The sequence below is a fragment of the Diceros bicornis genome, chromosome X (assembly GCF_020826845.1).
Source record: "Diceros bicornis minor isolate mBicDic1 chromosome X, mDicBic1.mat.cur, whole genome shotgun sequence".
In the NCBI taxonomy this organism is placed as follows: Eukaryota; Metazoa; Chordata; class Mammalia; order Perissodactyla; family Rhinocerotidae; genus Diceros; species Diceros bicornis.
In genome coordinates this window covers 64,306,225-64,330,340 of record NC_080781.1, presented here as the reverse complement: position 1 = coordinate 64,330,340, position 24,116 = coordinate 64,306,225, and the positions used below count along the sequence as shown (strand labels likewise).

Genomic DNA, 24,116 nt, shown 5'->3' with positions numbered 1-24,116 from the left:
TTTTGGAGGTAGAGCTATTCCAGGTGTCACTACAGAAATGGATCGTTAAACTGGAGTTGAGATGAAGAAATTAGAATAGGATATGTCAAGGAGCTGTGAGGTTTGGATGTGTTAGGTCATCAAGGGGGATAATGAAGGCTTTCAGGATGAAAAGGGGAAAGGAAAACAGTTGGTACCAAGGTCCTCAGTGAATGTAGGGGAGAGACCTGGAAGTTGACATTTAACGTATGAGTGGGTGATAAAATTGAGTAGTATGAACTTTGAAGGAAGAAGGGCTGTTGAGGGAAGATGGTAAAATAATACTTTGAGGATCCAATGAAGAAGGTATGAGACGATGCTAACCTGATCTTGACTTATTGAGAAGGCTGAGTTAAGGAAAATGAACAGCCTCCAATTAAGAGTTTTGCAAGGAAAACAATAAAATTTGGGACACCCAGAGTTAAGGAGAGGAGATAGAGACTGAATGGATGAGCAAGACCAAAAGCAAGAAAGTTTTAGGAAATGGTGGATATTTCTTTCTTTCTTTTTTTTTTTTTTTGCTTAAGCAGAGGGTACAATTAGGGGTACAATGGAAGATAATATTGGAATCTATGTGATTAGTTTTAATCTAGACTATAAAGTCATTATTGTTAAAATATTATTAGTTATATGGTATACTAAGGAAACTTTTTGAAATTATTTTGTTTAGATCTTAGGGAAATTTTGGAACTGGTATTGGTAGCTGGGAAGCAATTTGACAGCTTTGGAATACTTTGACTATGACAAATGTGAAATTGGTGTATATTTGGTAAGTGATTAATGCCACCATTGGAACTGAAGATGACAATAGATCATAATTTTGATAGGAATGTGGCCAATGGACTGTGGTAAATTTTGGTCTTTTTGTAATTAGAAAATTGGAGCTTTAAAAATGTATTTTTTGAAATAATCTTTTTCTATTCTTTTCCAGAACCATCTGCAACCCACAATATATAGAGGACTGTGTAGGATCTACTTTAGCATGAGAGTGTTGATCTCAATTGCGCTGACTCTATTTGATATGATTGTGTCTATGTATAATTAAGATATGTAGCTAGAAGCATAGGAGAAGAGAAAATGTAAAGCAAAAATGAGACTGAATTGGAGATGTAGAGCTCCGGTTATGAAAACCTTAAGAAGATTAACTGCTGTGATGGTAATCTGGCATGTTTTCAGTTCTAGCTATCATTTATTATGAACTGAAAGAACACTGAAATAATTGGATACTGAGGTGCATAACTGCTGGCAATAGGATGGAGAAGGGGAGTTAGCTGGCAAGGAGCCTTATAGCTGTTTTTATATTAATGCTGTATATTTGGTATTGGTTGATAACAGCAGAAAAATTATTTATGGTCATGTTGGGGACTTATTACATTGATTTCTACTCTAATAATATGAAAGAGTTTAATGGTTCCTCTTATAGATGTAATATTTCTTTTTTTTTTTTTCATTCTAGCAGCCATCAGAAAAGAGATCACAAAAAAGCTATTGCCTGTACAGTCCTCTTCATCATTTGTGACCTGGGACATTGAGCTCTTGGGCTGTCAGAATTCCAGTTCGTGAGGCAGTCTGTGTCATTCTGGTCTAGCCAGGTGAGTAGTCCCTATGGACTAGTATCTTGTTCTCTAGAAAAGAACAAGAAAGAAAAAAGCAAAGAAGGGGAAAAATATAGAGATGAATCTAGACCCTAGAGAAATTAAGGCCTGGGCCATAAGCAGCAGATCAAGGGAAGAGGACCCTGGGGGTTATGTACAAGTTCAGTAGAGTGGCATTCATGAAATATAAACACTGGGAGAACTAAGTCTGTTTTGGGACCTGACTTGACTTGAAGAATGAAGAAATTTAGATTGAACTGCAATAAAAATATCTATAAAGGCAAGGTTAAATAGAAGGCAAGTATGCTTTGAAGTTAAAATGGATAGAAGCTTAATTGTAATGCAGTGTCTTTGTCTGATGAAATATTGGCTATAAAGAGATGATCATCATATTTTAAAGATATAGTTAAGAGAGTGAATCCTGGCTCTTTCATTTACTAGTTGTGTGATCATAGCAAAATTACTTACCTTCTCCAAAACTCAGTTTCTTTACCTATCAAATAGATTAATGATACTTATGTGGTTATTGTAAGAATTAAGTAAAAAAATATATAGAGGCTGGCCCAGTGGCGTAGTGGTTAAGTTCGCGCGCTCCACTTTGGCGGCCCGGGGTTTGCAGGTTCAGATCCCGGGAGTGGACCTACGCACCGCTTGTCAAGCCATGCTGCGGCAGGCGTCCCATATATAAAGTAGAGGAAAGATGGGCATGGATATTAGACCAGGGCCAAGCTTCCTCAGCAAAAAGAGGAGGATTGGCAACAGATGTTAGCTCAGAGCTAGGCCTCCTCACTAAAAAATAAAATAAAATAAAAATAAAAAAATAAACAAACACATATATAAAGAGTATAGCGTGATTCCTGGCACATACTTAGAGCTCAATATATAGTCACTATTATCAGGCAGTGGAAAGGAGAGTTAATGAGATGGATATTCAATAATGTGATGAATTATTCTTCACAGCTAGATATGCAATTAGTTATTTCTTGTCAGAGCAGCCTACAGCAAGAAGTTTCAGGGTCAGAACCTCTTGGAGATAGGCTACAATGAGTGCTAATTCGGCCAATTTGAAGGAGGGTAGCTTCCTTTGTTTCCTAGTTTGTAACAAATTAGGTCTTCTATTCATTTTCCATCTAGAATAGTGCTTTTAACATTAGCATTTTTAGTTAGATTTACCATTAGTGTTTTTAATATTTTTGTTCATTTGACTTGGATCTTGAGTTTTGGGGAAGATGGCAAAATGATGGACAGGTCAGGTAGACAGGCTATGATAGTTGAAAATAGAGAAGATGGTAAGAGTATAAAAGGTAAAAATTTCTCCATGGTTAGTGCAGATCAGCTTTTGGATCTAATTCATTAGGTCACTTGTCTGGGTAGAGTGAAGCAGAATGCCTGGAGTTGAAGTGTCACAGGGAGCCTAAAGAGAGGTCCTAATGAGGCTCTCTGGCCAGCCTATTCAAGTTAAGGAGCAGGAGGTAGGTTTCTTAGTCTAGATAGCAAAGGAAGACACAGACTGTGCTTTTTGTGGACCTAGTTTTGTTAGGCCTAAAAAGGAGCCATGGAAGAGAAAGTTTAAAGGTACAGGATTTTGTTGTTGTTGTTATTTCACATTGTGTTTGAAGAGTCTCTGATTAAAAAAATTTTTTTCCTTTTAAATAGACCTTATTTTTTAGAGCAGTTTTAGATTCACAGCAAAATTGAGCTGAAAGTACAGAGTTCCTATATACCCCCTGCCCCAACACATGCACAGCCTCCCCTATAATCATGGTACAGTGGTACATCAGTGGTACATTTGCTATAACCAGTGAACCTACCTTGACACCTCATTATCACCCAAAGTCCATAGCTTACATTAGGGTTAACTCTTGGTGGTGTACATTCTACGGGGTTTTGACAAATGTATAGACATGTATCCATCATTATAGTATCATACAGAATACTTTTGCCACCCTAAAAATCTTCTGTGTTCCACCTATTCATCCCTCTCTCCTCCTTACCCCCTGGCAACCACTGATCTTTTTACTGTTTCCATAGTTTTGATCTAGTTTTTAAAAAAGGTTTATTGAAGTATAATTCACATACCACACAATTCACTCATTTAAAGTGTGCTATTCAGTTGTATAATTCAATATATTGATCTTTTCAAAGAAGTAGCTTGTGGTTTGGTTTTATTGATTTTCTCTATTGATTTCCCGTTTTCAATTTCACTGATTTCTGCTCTAATTCTTTTTTTTTATTGCGGTAAATTGGTTTATAACGTTATATAAATTTCAGGTGTACATCATTATATTTGGATTTCTGTGTAGATTACAACACGTTCACCACTCAAAGACTAATTACAATCACTCACCACACACATGTGCCTAATAATCCGTTTTGTCCTCCTCCCTCCCCCCTTCCCTTCTGGTAACCACCAATCCAGTCTCTGTCTCTATGTGATTGCTTGTTGTTGTTTTTATTTTCTACTTATGAGTGAGATCATATAGTATTTTACTTTCTCCCTCTGACTTATTTCGCTTAGCATAATACCCTCATGGTCCATCCATGTCGTCACAAATGGCTAGACTTCATCATTTCTTATGGCTGAGTAGTATTCCATTTTTTTTTCTTTTTTTTTTTTTTGTGCGGAAGATCAGCCCTGAGCTAACATCCATGCTAATCCTCCTCTTTTTGCTGAGAAAGACCGGCTCTGAGCTAACATCTGTTGCCAATCCTCCTCCTTTTTTTTTGTCCCCAAAGCCTTAGTAGATAGTTGTATGTCATAGTTACACATCCTTCTAGTTGCTGTATGTGGGACGTGGCCTCAGCATGGCCAGAGAAGCGGTGCGTTGGTGCGTGCCCGGGATCCGAACCCGGGCCGCCAGTAGCGGAGCGCATGCACTTAACCGCTAAGCCACGGGGCCAGCCCAATATACCACATCTTCTTTATCTCTTCGTCCCTTGATGGGCACTTAGGTTGTTTCCAAGTCTTGACTATTGTGAATAATGCTGCAATGAACACAGAGGTGCATGTATCTTTACAGATTGGTGTTTTCATATTCTTTGGATAAATACCCAGCAGTGGAATAGCTGGATCATATGGTAGTTCTATCCTTAATTTTTTGAGGAATCTCCATAGTGTTTTCCATAGTGGCTGCACCAGTTTGCACTCCCACCAGCAGTGTATGAGAGTTCTCTTCTCTCCACATCCTCTTTAACACTTGTTGTTTCCTGTCTTGTTAATTACAGCCATTCTGACAGGTTGGAGGTGATATCTCATTGTAGTTTTCATTTGCATTTCCCTGATAGTTAATGATGTTGAACATCTTTTCATGTGCCTGTTGGCCATCTGTATATCTTCTTTAGAAAAATGTCTGTTCAGATCTTTTGCCTGTTTTTTATTTGGGTTGTTAGTTTTTTTGTTGTTGAGATGTATGAGTTCCTTATGTATTTTGGATATTAACCCCTTATCAGATATATGGTTTGCAAATATCTTCTCCCAATTGTTAGGTTGTCTTTTCGTTTTGTTGATGGTTTCCTTTGCTGTGCAGAAGCTTTTTAGTTTGATGTAGTCCCAGTTGTTTATTTTTTCTTTTGTTTTCCTTGTCTGGTCAGACATGGTATTTGAAAATATACTGCTAAGGCCAATGTTGAAGAGCAAACTGCCTATGTTTTCTTCTAGAAGTTTCATGGTTTCAGGTCTTACATTCAAGTCTTTAATCCATTTTGAGTTAATTTTTGTGTCTAGTGTAAGATAATGGTCTACTTTTATTTTTTTGCATATGGCTGCCCAGTTTTCCCAGCACCATTTATTTATTTATTTTTTTTAAGATTTTATTTATTTATTTTTCCCCCCAAAGCCCCAGTAGATAGTTGTATGTCATAGCTGCTTCTAGTTGCTGTATGTGGGATGCGGCCTCATCATGGCCGGAGAAGCGGTGCGTCGGTGTGCGCCCGGGATCCGAACCCGGGCCACCAGCAGCGGAGCTCACGCACTTAACCGCTAAGCCACGGTGCCGGCCCCCCAGCACCATTTATTGAAGAGACTTTCCTTTCTCCATTGTATGTTCTTGCCTCCCTTGTCGAAAGTTAGCTGTCCATAGATGTGTGGGTTTATTTCTGGGCTCTCAATTCTGTTCCATTGATCTGTGTGTCTGTTTTTCTTCCAGTACCATGCTGTTTTGGTTAGTATAGCTTTGTAGTATATTTTGAAATCAGGGAGTGTGATACCTCCAGCTTTGTAATTTTTTCTCAGGATTCCTTTGGCTATTCGGGATCTTTTGTTGTTCCATATAAATTTTAGGATTCTTTGTTCTATTTCTGTGAAAAATGTTGTTGGAACTTTGATAGGGATTGCATTGAATCTATAGATTGCTTTAGGAAGTGTGGACCCTTGAACTATGTTAATTCTTCCAATCCAGGAGTGCAGAATATCTTTCCATTTCTTTGTGTCTTTTTCAATTTCTTTCAACAATGTTTTATAGTTTTCAGTGTACAGATATTTAACCTCTTTGGTTAGGTTTATTCCTAGATATTTTATTCTTTTTATTGGAATTGTAAATGGGATTGCATTCTTAATTTCTATTTCTGCTTCTTCATTGTTAGTGTATAGAAACGCAACTGATTTTTGTATGTTCATTTTGTATCCTGCAACTTTACCATATTCATTTATTATTTCTAAAAGTTTTCTGGTGGATTTTTTAGGGTTTTCTATACATAAAATCACGGCATCTGCAAATGCTGACAGTTTTGCTTCTTCCTTTCCAATTTGGATCTCTTTTATTTCTTTTTCTTGCCTGATTGCTCTGGCTAGGACTTCCGATACTATGTTCATTAGGAGCAGTGAAAGTGGGCATCCTTGTCTGTTCCTGTTCTTATAGGGATAGCTTTCAGTTTTTCACCATTGAGAATGATATTAGCTGTGGGTTTGTCATAGATGGCATTTATTATATTGAGGTACTTTCCTTCTATACCAATTTTATTCAGAATTTTTATGATAAATGGATGCTGCATCTTGTCAAATGCTTTGTCTGCATCTATTGAGATGATTTTGTGATTTTTATTCTTCATTTTGTTAATGTGGTGTATCACGTTGATTGATTTGTGGATGTGGAACCATCCCTGCATCACTGTAATACATCCCACTTGATCATGGTGTGTGGTCTTTTTAATGTATTGTTGTATTTGATTTGCTAGTATTTTGTTGAGGATTTTTGCATCGATGTTCATCAGTGATGGCCCATTATTTTCTTTTTTTGTATTGTCCTTGTCTGGTTTTAGTATCAGGGTAATGTTGACTTCGTAGTTTGAGTTAGGAAGCTTCCTCTCTTCTTCAATTTTTTGGAAGAGTTTGAGAAGGATAGGTATTAAGTCTTCTTTGAATGTTTGGTGTAATTCACCAAGGAAGCCATCTGGTCCTGGGCTTTTATTTTTTGGGAGGTTTTTGATTACTGTTTCGATCTCCTTACCGGTGATTGGTCTATTCAAATTCTCTATTTCTAATTGATTCAGTTTTGGAAGGTTGTATGATTATAAGAATTTATCTGTTTATTCTAGATTATCCAACTTGTTGTCATATAGAATTTCACAGTATTCTCTTATAATATTTTGTATTTCTGAGGTGTCCCTTGTAATTTCTCCTGTTTCATTTCTGATTTTATTTATTTGAGCCTTCTCTCATTTTTTCTTGGTGAGTCTAGCCAAAGGTTTGTCAATTTTGTTTATCTTTTCAAAGAACCAGCTCTTGATTTCATTGATTTTTTCTATTGTTTTTTGAGTCTCTCTTTCATTTATTTCTGCTCTGATTTTTATTATTTCCTTCCTTCTACTGATTTTGGGCTTTGTTTGTTCTTATTTTTCCAGTTCCTTTTGGTGCACTGTTTAGATTGTTTATTTGAGATTTTTCTTGTTTGTTGAGGTAAGCCTGTATTGCTATAAACTTCCCTCTTAGAGCCGCTTTTTGCTGTATCCCATAAATTCTGGCATGTCGTGTTTTCATTTTCATTTGTCTCCAAGTATTTTTTGATTTCTCCTTTGATTTCTTCATTGACCCAATCGTTGTTCAGTAGCATTTTGTTTAATCTCCACGTATTTGTGGCTTTTCTGATTTTCTTCCTATAGTTGATTTCCAGTTTCATACCATTGTGGTCAGAAAAGATGCTTGGTATTATTTCAGTCTTCTTAAATTTATGTAGACTTGTTTTGTGGGCTAATATGTAATCAATCCTGGAGAATGTTCCATGTGCATTTGAAAAGAATGTGTATTCTTCAGTTTTTGGATGGAATGCTCTGTATATATCTACTAGGTCCATCTGTTCTAGTGTGTCATTTAAGGCCAATGTTTCCTTATTGATCTTTTGTTTGGATGATCTATCTGTTGGTGTAAGTGGAGTGTTAAAGTCCCCTACTATTATTGTGTTACTGTCTATTTCTCTTTTTATGTCTGTTAATAATTGCTTTATATGTTTAGGTCCTCCTACATTGGGTGCATAGATATTTACAAGTGTTATTTCCTCATGTTGGATTGTTCCCTTAATCATTATGTAATGCCCTTCTTTGTCTCTTTTTACAGTTTTTGTTTTAAAGTCTATTTTGTCTGATATGAGTATTGCTACCCCAGCTTTCTTTTCATTGCCATTTGCGTGGAGTATATTTTTCCATCCCTTCACTTTCAGTTTGTGAGTGTCTTTACGTCTGAAGTGTGTCTCTTGTATGCAGCATATATATGGGTCTTGTTTTTTTATCCAATCAGCCACCCTATGCCTTTTAATTAGAGCATTTAGTGCATTGACGTTTAAAGTAGCTATTGATAAGTATGTATTTACTGCCGTTTTTTAACTTTTTTTTCTTAGTGCTTTAGTAGTCCTTCTCTGTTCCTTTCTCCTTCTATACAGAATTGATGGTCTCTTTAGTTTGTCCTCTGTCTGAAAGCTCTACTCTTTAACTCCTCTCCTCCCTCATTTTATGTTTTTGATATCATATCTAACCTCTTTTTTGTGCCTTTGTATCCATTACCCTCTTATCATGGAATTAGATAATTTTTCCTATTTGTGGTCTTCTCTTTTCCCCTTAAATCAGTCCCTTTAACATTTCTTGTAGCATTGGTTTCTTGGTGACAAACTCCTTTAATTTTTGCTTGTCTGAGAAACTTTTGATCTCTCCTTCCATTCTGAATGATAACCTTGCTGGGTAGAGTATTCTTGAATGTAAGTTTTTGCCTTTTAGCACTTTAAATATATCGTGCCACTCTCTTCTAGCCTGTAAGGTTTCGGCTGAGAAGTCAGCTGATAGCCTTATGGGGTTTCCTTTGTATGTAACTTGTCTTTCTCTTGTGGCTTTTAGGATTCTCTCTTTATCTTTAATTCTGGACACTTTGATTATGATGTGTCTTGGTGTGGGCCTCTTTGGGTTTATCTTGTTTGGTGCTCTCTGTGCTTCCTGTACCTGGATGTCTGTTTCCTTCCTTAGGTTAGGGAAGTTTTCATCTATTATTTCTTGAAATAGATTCTCTGCCCCTTTGTCTCGCTCTTCTCCTTCCGGGACACCTATAACACAGATGTTAGTGTGCATGGTGTTGTCCCAGAGGTCCCTTAGACTGTCCTCACTCTTTTTAGTCTTTTTTTCTTTTACTTGTTCAGCTTGGGTAATTTCTTCTAGTCTTTCCTCCAGCTCGCAGATCCTGCTTTTTGTGGTTTTAATTGAGCATTTTATATGATTCCATTTTGTCTTCTTTCTTAGCATATCCTCTGTACTTCCTTTTTGTTTGTTTATTTTTTAGTGGTTTCCCTAGAGTTTTCAATATACATTTATAGGTAATCCAAGTCCACTCTTCAAATAACACTATACAACTTCACAGGTACAGTGAGTGCCTTACAATAACAAAATAGTCCTAATTCTTCCCTTCCATCCTTTGTATCATTGCCGTCGTTCATTTTGCTTATTATATGCATGTGTAAATATACACAGACACATAAGCATACATAATTGAATACATTGTTGCTATCGTTATTTTGAGCAAACTGTTTTCTGTTAAATCGATTATGAGTAAGAAAAATTTCTCCTGTTCTTTTTCTCTTTCTTTTTCTTCTGATATTCCCATTATGCATATGTTACACTTTTATTGTTGACCCACAGTTCTTAGATATTCTGTTCCCTTTTTTTTAGTCTTTTTCACTTTGCTTTTTCATTTCTGCAGATTTCTGTTGATATATCTTCAAGCTCAGAGATTCTTTCCTCAGTTGTGTCCAGTCTACTAATGAGCCTGTCAAAGGCATTCTTAATTTCTGTTAGTGTTTTTGATCTCTATCAATTCTTTTTGATTCTTTCTTAGAATATCTATCTCTCTGCTTAACTTACTCATCTGTTCTTGCATTTTATCTACTTTTTCCTAAAGCCCCTAGCATATTAATTCTAGTTGTTTTAAATTGATGGTCTGATAATTCCAACATCTGGCATATCTGGGTCTGGTTCTGATGTTTGCTCTGTCTCTTCAAACTGTATTTTTTTTGCCGTTTGGTATGCCTTGTAATTTTTTGTTCAAAGCCAGATATGATGTACTGGGTAAAAGGAACTTTAGTAAATAGACCTGTAGTAATGTACTAGTAAGGTATGGCAGGAGGGGAAGCACTTTATAGTCCTATGATTAGGTCTCTGTCTTTTAGTGAGCCTGTGCCCCGGGACTGTGAACGTCATAAGTGTCTCTCTGTTTTTTTCTCCCCACTTTGGTGGTACAGGGTGGCTAGAGGGTGCAGGAGTTGGGTATTTCTCTTCCCCCAGGTTGGTTAGGCTCTGATAAAACTCCAATAGGTCAGGCTCAGGTAAAGTAGTTTCTCTTGAGGGGAGGCCTTGTTAGGTAGAACAGAATGGTCTGGCATATTTCAAAATGATTATTTTCCCCTCCTGCTGGAATCCTGAGGAGATTTTTCATCAGTCTTCCCTGTGAGAACCTGGAGGTAAAAATCACAAAAGTGTAGGAGTCCCCCATGACTGGGTCTCCCTGGATTTTTTCTCTCTCAGGCTTGTCCACTCTGAGCCTCCAGCATTTCGTCAATTACAGTTCAGATTTTTCTACCCTGTGGAGGTTTCTGGCCATGGGTTTCTGCTCCAGGAAATTGTGATTCTCTGTATCTGCCTGTCTGTCTCTCCAGCTGGGGGGCAGTGGTTTGCCTTGTGACGTCACTTCTCTGACAGATCTAGGAAGAGTTGTTGATTTTTTAGTTTCTTCAGCTTTTTACTTGTTAGGATGGAGTGGTAACTTCTAAGCTCCTTATATGCCAGACTGGAAACTAGAAGTCTTCTTTGTCAATTTTTAATTGGATTATTTGTCTTATTATTAAGTTGTAAGAATTTATATATTTTATTTTATTGTTTTGTTTTGTTTTGTGAGGAAGATCAGCCCTGAGCTAACATCCATGCTAATCCTCCTCTTTTTCTTTTGCTGAGGAAGACTGGCTCTGAGCTAACATCTATTGCCAATCCTCCTCCTTTTTTTTTCCCCAAAGCCCCAGTAGATAGTTGTATGTCATAGTTGCACATCCTTCTAGTTGCTATACGTGGGACGCGACCTCAGCATGGCCAGAGAAGCGGTGCATTGGTGCGCGCCCGGGATCCGAACCCGGGCCGCCAGTAGCGGAGCATGTGCACTTAACCGCTAAGCCACGGGGCCGGCCCGTGAATTTATATATTTTAGATACAAGTCCCTTAACATATATATGATTTGCAAATATTTTCTCCCATTTTGTGAGTTGTCTTTTCACTTTCTTTTTTTTTTTTTTCCCCCATTACTCCCTGGAAGTCTAGTACCTTTTCCGTACTGTCCTGGAGAATCTCAACAGTTTCCTCCAAATTTGAGTCATTTTTCCATATCTTTGAACCACTTTCTATACCAACACTTTTTTTGTGTGTGAGGAAGATTAGCCCTCAGCTAACATCCAATGCCAGTCCTCCTCTTTTTGCTGAGGAAGATTGGCCCTGGGCTAACATCTGTGCCCATCCTCCTCTGCTTTATAAGGGATGCCACCACAACATGGCTTGATAAGTGGTGCATCATTCCGAGCCCGGGATCTGAACCTGTGAACCCCGGGTCACCAAAGTGAAGCATGTGAACTTAACCACTACGCCACCGGGCTGGCCCCTATACCAACACTTTTTGATGACCTGCCATCTCTCAAACAAGATCTGATGGCAGGAACTGGGGGATCTTTGTCTTCTATGTGTTTGGTAACTTCTTATTTTAGGTTCTGTCACATAACAGTCATTAAGGTCCTTGGATTAGGGAGCCTAGATTCTGGACACATGGTGTGGCCACTGATTTAGATTGAAGAGAGTCTAATAGCTCTTGTTTTTTGATTCTTTATGGCTGGGAGAATAAAGCACAAATTATTGTCTAAATAAATCATCCTCTGAATTCTCATCCCCAAGTAAATTTTTGTACTTGAAAAATAGTTTCCCAACTGAATTATCTCTTTATAAGTGTGACTCAGGTACCTGTGCATCTGCTTTCCCTAAGCAGTTATTCTCATATGTAAAGTAGTGTCTCAGATATGTTTTGTATTCTCTCTGGGCATTCTAAAATTTGGGAATCTGAGATTACCTTCAAGAATAAAGTTAGATAAGCTGATTGCATTTGGAGATATCATCTTCATAATCCTGGATATCTTGGACTTAAAAACTATAAGAAAATTAACTTAGATGCAGTTTACAGCTATGACCTCTTTATCCTCCTTGTCCCAGACTCTTCAGACCCTGCTTATATTTGGGGATCTCATTTCTTATCCTCCTGGGATCTGACATGGACTGTCTTGCCATGGATCCTTTCATTGATAGAGGGGCAAAGTCTTTCCACTTTCTTGGTATGTCCTTTGAAGCATCAAAGTTTTTAATTTTTCTTAAGTCCAATATATCTATTTTTTTCTTTGTTTACTTGTTTTTTTGGTGTCATACCTAAGAATCTATTGCCCAACCCAAGGTAATGAAGATTTACACTTATGTTACATTTAGATCTTTGATCCATTTTGAGTTAATTTTGTATATGATGTTAGATAAGGGTCCAACTTCATCTTTTGCATGTGGCTATCCAGTGTTCCCAGCACCATTCATTGAAAAGACAGTTCTCTCCGTATTGAGTGTACTTGGTACCCTTTTCAAAAATCAATTGACCATAGATACATGGGTTTATTTCTGAACTCTTAATTCTATTCCACTGATCTATATGTCTGTCTTTATTCCAGAAACACACTGTCTTGATTACTGTAGCTGTGTAGTAAGTTTTGAAATTGGGAAATGTGGTTCCTCTGGCTTTGTTCTTGTTTGTTTCAAGATTGTTTTGGCTATTCTGGGTCCCTTCAATTTTCATATGAATTCTGAGTTCAGATTATAAGTTTCTGCAAAGAAACAAGCTAGAATTTTGATGGAGATTGCATTGAATCTGTAGATCAATTTGAGGAGCATTGACATTTTAACAATATTATGTCTAATAATCCATGAAATGAGATGTCTTTCCATTTATTTAGGTCTTATTCAAGTTCTTTTAACGATGTTTTATAGTTTTCAGAATATAAGTCTTGTACTTCTTTTGATAAATTTATTCATAATTCTTTTATTCTTTTTAATGCTATTGTAAATGGAATTGTTTCCCTAATTTCATTTTTGGATTGTTATTTGCAAGTGTATAGAAATACCATCAATTTTGTATATTTATCTCATGTCCTCTAACCCTGCTGAATTCATTTGTTAGTTCTAATCATTTTTTAGTGAATTTCATAGGACTTTCTGCATACAAGACTATGTCATCTACAAATAGAGATAGTTTTATTTCTTTTTTTTCCAATCTGGATGCCTTGTATTTCTTTTTCTTGCCTAATTGCCCTGACTAGGTCCTCCAGTACAATGTTGAATACAAGTGGCAAGAATAAACATACTTACCTTGCTCCTGAACTTAGGGAAAAGCATTCAGCCTTTCACCGTTAAATATTATAACTGTGGGTTTGTCATACATGTCCTTACCAGGTTGAGGAAGTTCCCTTTGTTCCTACGTTATTAAATGTTTTTATCATGAAGAGGTTTTGAAGTTTGTCCGTTTTCTGTGTCTGTTGAGATGATCGTGTGGTTTTTGTCCTTTATTCTTATTGTTATGGTGTTTTACACTAATTGATTTTTGGATGTTAAGCCGTCCTTCCATTCTTGGGATAAATCCCACTTGGTCATAGTTTATAGTCCTTTTTTTATATAGCTGGATTCATGTTGCTAGTGTGTTGTGTGTGTGTGTGTGTGTGTGTGTGTGTGTGTGTCTATAGTCATAAGAGATTCTGATCTGTACTTTTCTTTTAGTGATGTTCTTGGTTTTGGTGTCAATGTAATACTGACCTCATAGAATGAGGTTAGAAAGTGATACTGACCTCATAGAATGAGTTAGAAAGTGTTCTCCTATCTTATTTTTTTTTTTGAAAGAGTTTGTGAAGAATTGGTATTAACTCTTCCTTAAATGTTTGGTAGAATTCACTAGTGAAGCCATCTGTGTCTGGGCTTTTCTTTGTGGGAAGTGTTTTGATTACCATTTTGATCTTTTTACTTATTTAGATCTATTCAGATTTTCTATTTCTTCTTGAGTAATTTTTTTTTTATTTTTATTTATGTTTTAAATGAAGATTGGCCCTGAGCTAACATCTGTTGCCAATCTTCCTCTTTTTGCTTGAGGAAGATTGTCCCTGAGCTAAAATCTGTGCCAGTCTTCCTCTATTTTGTATGTGGGACGCCACCTCAGCAAGGCCTGACAAGTGGTGTATAGGTCTGCACCTGAGATCCAAATCCATGAACCCCGGGCTGCTGAAGCAGAGTGCGTGAACTTAATCACTACACCACTGGGCTGGCCGGTAATTTTATTTACTTTGTGTCTTTTTAGGAATTTGTCCATTTCATCTACGTTATCTAATTTGTTGACATACAGTTGTTCACAGTATTCCCTAATAATCTTTTTTATATTTATAATGTGAGTAGTGATGTCCCCACTTTTGTTCTTGATTTTAGTAATTTGAATCTTTTTTCCTTTTTTCCTCATCAGTCTAGCTAAAGGTTTGGCAGTTTTGTTGATCTCTTCAAAGAATAAACTTTTGATTTCATTGATTTCTCTATTGTTTTTCTAGTCTCTATTTTGTTAGTTTACCTTCTAATCCTTGTTATTTACTTCCTACTGTTTGCTTTGGGTTTAGTTTGCTCTTTTTCCAGTGTCTTCAAAAGGAAGGTTAGGTTGCTGATTTGAGATCTTTCTTTTTTAATGTAGGTATTTATATCTATATAGTTCCTTGTATGCACTGCTTTAGTGGCATCCCATAAGTTTTGGTATTTTGTGTTTGCATTTTTATTCATCTCATAGTATTTTCTAATTTCCCTTGTGATTTTTTTCTTTGAAGCCTTGCTTTTCCAGAGTGCATTGTTTAATTTCTACATATTTGTTAATTCCACAAATTTCCTTCTATTATTTATTTCTATTTTTACTCCATTGTGATTGGAGAACATAGTTTGTACACTTTCAGTCATTTTAAATTTACTGAGGCCTCGCATGTTATCTATGCTGGAGAATGTTCCATGTGCACTTTAGAGTAATGTATATTCTTCTGTTGTTGGATGTGGTGTTCTGTAGATGTCTCTTAGGTCTGGTTTGTGTATAGTGTTGTTTAAGTATTCAGTTTCCTTGTTGATCTTCTGTCCTGTTGTTCTATCCATTATCAAAGTGTGATATTGAAGTCTCCAACTATTATTGTTGAATTGTCTATTTCTCCCTTCAATTCTGTCAATTTTTGCTTCACATATTTTGGGGTTCTGTTGTTAGGTACATATGTATTATAATTATTATATATTCCTGATGGTTTTATCATTATAAAATGTCCCTCTTTATCTCTAGTAACATTTTATTCTTAAAGTCTATTTTGTCTGATATTAGTCTTGCCATTCCAGCTTTCTTATGGTTGCTGTTTGCAATGGTATATATTTTCCATCCTTTTACTTTGAACCTATTTGTATCTTTGATCTAAAGTGTTTCTCCTGTAGATAGTATTTAGTTGGATCTTGTTTTTTTAAATCTATCTGACAATAATTGCATTTTGATCAAATTGTTTAATCTATTCACATTTAATGATATTATTGATATAGTTGGATTATATCTGCCATTTTAGTTTTTGTTTTCTCTCTGTTTCATCTCTTTTTTGTTTCTCTAGTCCTTCTTTACTGCTTTGTTTTGTATTAAGTGAATATTTTCTAGTGTAACATTTTAATTTCTTTAATTATTTTTGTAGTGGTTGTATTTAATGAGAGATGCATCTAATGTGCAGCATTCTGGGCTTTGCTATCCCATGAGTTTCTCTGTATTTAATTAGGTTTTAGAAAATAACCTTCTTCTTCTTAGAAGGAGTATTAGGATATGTTAGAACTAAGATAAGATTAAAAAGCCTTATCTTAAAAGAAACTTGTTTCAAATTTTCCCCTAGCTCCTTATCTTCCAGCCCCCTTCTGGCTGGCATAGTGACTTGTTACAAGGTGTGTTTAATGGACACCAGAGGGTTTTAGTAGTAGTTGCTAGCACCTAAAACTAAGAAGAGTTTGGGAAGGTTGATCATTTGGGGGAAGCATGTAGGCAGGAAATTACAAATCTTTTTAGCTCTTCCAAAATGACCTTAGAAAGTAACATACTATATTAAATCCAGAATCATTTCAATTGAAGATTGTACCTTTACCGGAGTTATTACAAGAAGTTGTTGGGTGAAGCTGCTGCCTGTAGGGGAACCGTTCTTAAGAGCTGGGTTGTGAAATATAGGAGAACGAACAATCACTAGTATTCTTTTCTTTTCTTCTTGTGTGAAAACCTTCTAGTCAATGGTCCTTATCAAATATTTGAAAGTGTAATATGTACAAGGTTCTAGGGAATAGAAGGTTCAATGAGGTATAGCTAGTAGAGGGGGTAAACATATATTTTGTATTAAAGTTAAATTTCCCTACACAAGCTCAACTTATCCCCAGTCTTGGGTAAATTCAGCCATGTGCTTTCACCCCTTATGCTCCTGACATGCCCAGCATTGCTGGAGTAAATATCATAGTCCTGCAGATAGGGGGTACTGTAAAATTAGTGTCCCAGCCTCAGCTGGGTTTGCTGTACTGTTCTGCAGCCTTTTACTTATCTGTTGTCAACCCTTTCTCACTCTTCTGTTTACTTCTTCCAAGAATTTGCCATTCTTCTTAAGCCCTCCACTGTGGCCTTCTTACTCTCTCATGAGCCTGTCTTCTACTTCAGAGAACATATTGGTTATCAAGTGAGAAACTTGCTCTATCTCCAAGCTGACTGGTGCTGACACCCATCTTTACCTCGTTCCCTTCAGACTCAGGCCTTCCTGTCTAAGGCTAACTCTTCCACATGTTTTTTTTTAATTTAAGGTAATGAATTTGCTGGTTTTACAAAAATGATACATGCTTATTATGAAAAATTAAACAATATAAAAATAGAGAAAAGTACTCTCTATCTTTGCTCTTGATGATCCCCTCCCTATTTCTCCATGACCTTGCTCTATTAGCTGTCCTCTTTTGTATCTTCATTCTCTTCCTCTCCATTGCTTCCTTCCTCCGTAATCCTCAATCTGGAAACAAATATTCTGCCTCTTCTCAAACTATAACTTCCCTCTTTCCTTTCACTCATTTTTTTGATAAATTTGTCAAAACATTGACACTAGGTATGAGTCTGCCCTTCCTCACCTCACATTTGTTTTCTTCTCAGTGCACTGCAAGATGTCTTCTACCTCTCCTACTCTAACAAGGGAGACCTAAAGTAAATCAGTATTACTGGTTAATTCTATGACTTTGATGAATTTTGGACAACACTGAGAAGTAGCAAGTGGTGAGTGGCTGAAGATGAAGATGAGGAGGTAAGGGCTAGGACTTCTGGGGACTGCTAACCCCTATCAGTGCTGTGGTTATTGGAGAAGAGCCCTGTAGGGCTTCAAGCAGGTTTTAAGAAAATATAATAGTCAGAATTTCACTTTAAACAGATAATTATGGTGGCCATGTGGTAGGTGGGAGTGAAATGGGAATTGGCCAATATCTAAGGCTGGGAGGCCGGTGAGGATACAGTTGTTATACCATGTACAAGATGATGAGGACCTGAACTAGGGCAGTTGGAGAGTTGGAGAGGATGGATTCTAGAGATCTGTAGAAGAGTGGAATAAAACCTTCGTGAGAAATAAGGTGTGCATATGTTGGTGGTAGCATTGTTGAGTAAGAGGATGACTTCTAGGTTTCTGTCTTGACCTAAGAGGAAAATGGTACCACCATCTGAGAAAAGGAATATAGGAGGAACAGGTTTGGTGGTCAGGGTGACAATAAGTTCAGTTTTAGACATGTTTAGGGGCGTTCAAGAAGAGGCATTAATCAGGCAATGAGATATAAGAATTTGAAGCTCAGGGGAGAGATGAAGGCCAGAAGTAGATATTTAAGAACTATCAGCACTTAGGTAATGGTTAAAACCATGGGAATATGTGAGATTCCTTAGGGAGATTATAACAAGAGGAATAGGCTGAGGTTAGTATTCAAGGGAATGTTTAGAGGATGAGTTAAGGAATAGCCCAGGAAGGAGATTTCTATCCTTGCTTCTTTTTTTGTTTTACTTACATGTTCTTTATGAGCAATCTCATCTCCACCAATGGTGTACCTTTGTACCAAAAGTACCTTTTTTTCAAGATTCAATTTAGTATTTCTAACTGTCTACTGAACTCTTCTTCCCTAAATGTTTCAGACTTAGCACCTCAGGCTTAGATTTTTCACCTCAAATAACATCATCATCATCAACAACAACAGACAACAGTAGATGATATTTATTGCGTACTTACTATATGCACAGTACTATTCTAAGTGCTTTATATATTTTAACTCATTTTATTTCTCACAACACCTTGATAAAGTGGTATATTATTATCTCCATTTTCCAGATGAGGAAATTGACATATAGAAAGGTAAGTAACCTGCCCAAGGTCACACAGCAAGTGGCTATGCCTGAATTTGAATACCTAAGCAGTCTGGCTCCAGAGCCAATACTCTTAACAATTGTGCTCTACTACCTTTCTTAAACTTCTTCACCATCCTATGTTCTCACTTTCTGTTAGTGTCACCATCCCCCTGGTTTTCTAAGCTAGCAAATTCAGTGTCATCTCCTTGACTTATTCCTATTCCTTATCTTAAATATTACTCGGTAAAATATCCTGAGTTATTTGACATCTTCTTTAGCCTCCTTTTGAATTTAAACCCTTATCTACTCTTACTTAGACTATTACAGTATCCACCTCTGTGGTCTTCCTGCCTCCTATCTTTTTCCCATTCCAGCTTTATTCTACATTTTGCTGTAGCTACTATCCTACTGATCATTTCTTTGCTTAAAAATCTCTGTTGGGGTTCCTCAAAAAGTTAAACACAGAATTACCATATGACTCAGTGGTTCCACTCCTAGGTATATAACCAAGAGAACTGAGAGCAGGTTTTCAAACAAAAACTTGTACGTGGATGTTCATAACAGCATTATTCATCATAGCCAAAAGGTAGAAACAACCCAAATGTCCATAAACTGATGAGCAGATAAACAAAATGTGGTATATCCGTACAATGGAATACTATTTAGCCAAAAAAAAATCTATTTCTAGAAATATGCACATACATGCATATATTTATACAGTTTTCAGGTGATGTCATGAGGTCCATGAACCTCCCAAAGGGCACGTACAGATCCACTCATCTGCATTAGAATCACCAGGAATGCTTGTTTAAAAAGTCAATTCCGGGCCGGCCCCATGGCTTAGTGGTTAAGTGCATGCGCTCCAATGCTGGAGGCCCGAGTTCGGATCCCGGGCGCACACAGATGCACCGCTTCTCCGGCCATGCTGAGGCCGCATCCCACGTACAGCAACTAGAAGGATGTACATCTATGACATACAACTATCTACTGGGGCTTTGGGGGAAAAAATATAAATAAATAAATAAATAATTTAAAAAAAAAAAAAGTCAATTCCCAGGTCCCACTTCCAGTTACTGAATCAGGATCTTTGGAGGTAGGCCCCAAAGATTTTGAACAATGCCCCTGGGTGATACTTTTTTCTTTTTTTTTTTTTTCTGTGAGGAAGATCAGCTTTGAGCTAACATCTGATGCCAATCCTCCTCTTTTTTGCTGAGGAAGATTAGCCCTGGGCTAACATCCATGCCCATCTTCCTCTACTATATGTGGGAGGCCGCCACAGCGTGGCTTGACAAGCGATGCGTTGGTACGCGCCTGGGATCTGAACCTGCGAACCCTGGGCTGCGGCAGTGGAGCCCACGCACTTAACCACTCTGCTACCAGGCCGGCCCCCCTAGGTGGTACTTTTATTCACTAGACTTTGAGAACCACTGCCCTAGGTTAAAGACCCCCACAGTAGACAGAGAGTTCTTGAGGGCAAAGAGTAGATCTCATTGATCTTTGGATCTTATTGATTGTAAAATCCCATGATATAATAGAGAACAGGATAAGAAAGGGATCATTTCCAGCCATGGTGATCAGAAAAAGTAGCAGTAGGAGATGAGAATGATCTGGCCCTTGGCAAATAGGTAGGTTTTCAGAAGGCTGAGATGAGGTGGTAGAAAACATTTCAGGCACAGAGATTGGCAGAAGCAAGGGAGAGAGGCTAGAAAGTACAATGTGCATTCATAGACCCAGTAGGATAGTAGGAAATAGAGCTGGAAATGAGGTTTATTTAGTCATTAAATAGCTATTGCCCTTTTACTATGTACTAGACACTATGCAACACATTGAGAATAAAAATATGAATAAGATGGGACTTTTGCTCCTTTTAAGGAGTAGATAATCTAGTAATAGGGGAAACATAAGCAGAGAAAATGTGGTAAAGTGTAACAATGGAGAGTGAGATTAGAGATATCTTCACAGAGAAGATAATTAAATGGAGACAGAGAATGAATAAGCATTTACTAAGTGCACAAGGTTAGGAAGGAAATTTCAGGAAGTAATTAAAGTACCCAGGCATGCTGTGGTAAAATAGTATTGCCCATTCTTATAACTGAAAATAGACTGGTATAGCTGAACTATAGGTATAGAATAGGGAATCAATAGAAGATAAAGTTGGATGGGTAGGCAGGGGTCAGAGCACAAAAGGGCGTTGCATGCCAAATTGTGTTGTATAATTGGTAGCCATGAAGAATTTTAAAAGAGAAAGCAAACTGTTTTAGACAGCTGGTTACAGTGTGAAGAATAGACTGGGCAGGGGAAAAATCAGAGGAAGGGAGACTAGTGTAGAAGGCTGTTGGAATTGTCTCAAGGAAGAAATGAGGTTCTGAACAAAAGAGAGGAAGTGATAGATTCAGAGAGGTATTTCTGAAGAAGAATCGATAGGCCTTTGCTAACTAAGTGAATATGGAGAGTATGAGAGGAGTTAAGAAGAGCTTAAAGCCATTAAATGGCAATAAAATGGCTTAAAGCCTTAAAGGGCCCTGACTTAGGAGCCTAGGTCAATGGTGAGACTATTAGCTAAGAATGAGACTATTGGCAGTAAAACAAGTTTGGAGAGTGGTGACTGTGATATATGTGCTAACATTTACAGAGAACCCACTGTGTGGCGGGCACTATACTGAGTGCTTTATATGTACTTGTTCATTTAACTCTCACAACAACCTTAAATGAGGTGGGTATTACTATAATCCCTATTTTTATAATAGTATTTAAGAAGCGGGCAGAGGGGCCAGCCCCATGGCTTAGCAGTTAAGTGTGTGTGCTCCGCTACTGGCGCGGGTTCGGAACCCCGGGCGCGCACCGATGCACCACTTCTCCAGCCATGCTGAGGCCGCGTCCCACATACACCAACTAGAAGGATGTGCAAATATGGCATACAACTATCTACTGGGGCTTTGGGGAAAAAAAGGAGGAGGATTGGTAGTGGATGTTAGCTCTGAGCCGGTCTTCCTCAGCAAAAAGAGCAGGATTAGCATGGATGTTAGCTCAGGGCTGATCTTCCTCACACACACAAAAAATAAAATAAATAAAAAATAAAAAAAAGAACTGGGCAGAGAATGAGGAACCAGTGAAGGAGACTGAGATTATGTTCATTAAATATTAGGAATTTTGTTCTTGTTAATTTATATACTCATCATTTTGGGAAAGTACTTATTTGGGTTCTTTATGCCCAGTGCTATGCCAGGTGCTTTGGGAGGTATCTATAGTGTGAGACATTGTGCACTCAAGGTTACAGTAATTGAAAACAGCATCACTGGAGAGGTGGGACTAGGGTTGGTTATTAAACAAGAGGAAGATTTAGACAGAGAGCTGATGGGAGGGCATTCTAAGAAGAGGAAACTATAAAGAAAGGTATGGAGATGGGAATGTGCCTGGTGTGATCCAAGAAGAGTGAGGAGGAAATTGGTGTAACTGTAGTGGCAGTTACAAGTGTGAGAGTAACAGGAAATCAGATAGTACTGTGTTGGTAGAAGGAGAGCAGATAATAGAAGACTTTTAAAACCAAGCTGAAGAGTTTTGACTTGATGCAGCTAGAGAGCTGTTGAGGTTGCTTGAGCAAGAGAGTGGCATGATGAAAGCTGTGCTTTAGGAAGATTTTTCTAACAGCTATGTATAAGATATACTGGGAAACAGTACAAGGGAGACCAGCTAGGAATCTGTCCTGGTAATCCAGGTGTGAAGCAATGAGATCCTGGACAGTAGTGGTCCCAATAGCATTGAAGAAGGATGTGTAAATGAGACACATTATAATAGAATAAATAAGAGCTCTGTTTTTGAACCCTGTATCCAAAGATGAGGCCAAGACTTTTACTTAAAAGACTGGAAGAATTGTGGTACCACTAACAAGAATAGGATGTTTGAGAAGGGGAGCCAAGTGTTAGGGTAAATAATCTATTCTAAATTATTAGAAATTCGAAATAGCTGTGGCTTGGTGTAAGATGCTGATTCCCTGAATTTATTATCTTCCTAAGATAAAATCAGGAACTAGAAAATATTAGAACTGTACATATATTTTTTGTATAATGTCATTTATTTGTTCACTCAACACCTATTTACTTGTAGTCTGGTGAGATTAGAGTGTGCAAGTTTGGCAGAGTAGTGGTTTAGTTGCAGATGGGCTAGAAGGAAAGAATAGAAGTTCATCAAGAAGGACCTTGCGTAATGTACTAAGGAGTTTTGACTTTATTTTGTAAGTAACGGAAAGCCATCAAAGGGCTTTTGAGCCAATAGGGTAACATAATCAGATTTTTTTTTTTTTTTTGGTGAGGAAGATTAGCCCTGGGCTAACATCCGATGCCAATCTTCCTCTTTTTGCTGAGGAAGATTGGCCCTGGGCTAACATCCGTGCCCATCTTCCTCTACTTTATGTGGGATGCCGCCACCACATAGCTTGACAAGCGATGCATCGATGCGCCACCAGGATCCCAACCTGTGAACCCTGGGCCGCCGAAGCCAAGCGTGTGCACTTAACCGCTATGCCACCGGGCTGGCCCCAATCAGATTTCTTTTTCAGCATTAGATTGTTAGTTTCTTGTGGACAGTGACCACATCTTATTTATCTTTGAGCTAGTCACTGGGGGTGACATATTGCCTTTTGCTTATTAAACATCTACTAAGGGCCACGTACTGTGCTAAAGGTTTAGTGGTAAGTAACAGATCTGCTTGCTACTCTCAAACAACAAACAAAAATGTACCCAGAATCTATTTCTCTCCACCTCCACTGCTACCACCCTAGTCCAATTTGATCAATTCTACCTGGATTTTATTGCAATAGCCTAGTCTCCCTGGTACCACTTTTGCCCTCTACAATCTGTTTTTTCAGAGTAGATGCACTGATCTTTTCAAAAGGCTAAGGACTTATGCTTCTGGTTATGATGGAGTAACAAGGACTGGATTTACCCTGAGGCCTTAAACAATTACAAAACTGGACAAAATACATGAAACGATAGTTCAGAGAGAGGAAGCCTAGCTAGATCCTAGCAGTCTCTCTGACTTTAGGAGACAGAGTTGAGAATTCAGGGTGGTTGAAGTGGCTAAAATTCACAGGGCACAGTACCAAAGAGGAGATACCTACACAGAGAGAGACACAGAGAGAAAGAGAAAGAAAGAGAAGAGTATTGCCTCAGTAGTGGGGATAAATTAGCTTTAGACTAAAGGTTGCTCTGGTCCTGCCTAATAAAATTTAACAGAAAGCCTTGAAAGGATTAAACTGTTTCTGAGTAACTTAACTGTATCCCAGAACAAATCTCAAAAGTGTTTAATGGAACAATAAAGAAAAAAATCCAGCATCCAACAACATAAAATCCACAATGCCTTGCATCTAATAACAAATGATCAGGTATACAAAGCAGGAAAATATGAGTAAAATCAATCAACAGATACAAACCCAGAAATAGCACAGACGATAGAATTAGTAGACAAGGACATTAAAAGAGTTATTATGAATATACTCTATTTGTTCAGTAAGGTAGAGGAAAACATGAGCATGTAATCATGTAATCATA

General features: G+C 37.6%; 1 protein-coding gene across 7 annotated transcripts in view; it reads left to right on the top strand.

The window, feature by feature from the left end:
- SNX12 (sorting nexin 12) overlaps positions 1 to 24,116 on the top strand; it is a 203,324-nt gene that overhangs the window by 64,393 nt on the left and 114,815 nt on the right. For 2 of the 7 annotated variants that reach the window (XM_058536129.1, XM_058536131.1), the window contains exon 6: positions 950 to 1,385. The exons of the other annotated variants lie outside the window; for them this stretch is intronic. The gene's annotated coding sequence lies outside the window, so the exon portion shown is untranslated. Of the gene's footprint in view, positions 1 to 949; positions 1,386 to 24,116 lie in introns of those variants that run through there. 7 annotated transcript variants of the gene reach the window in all.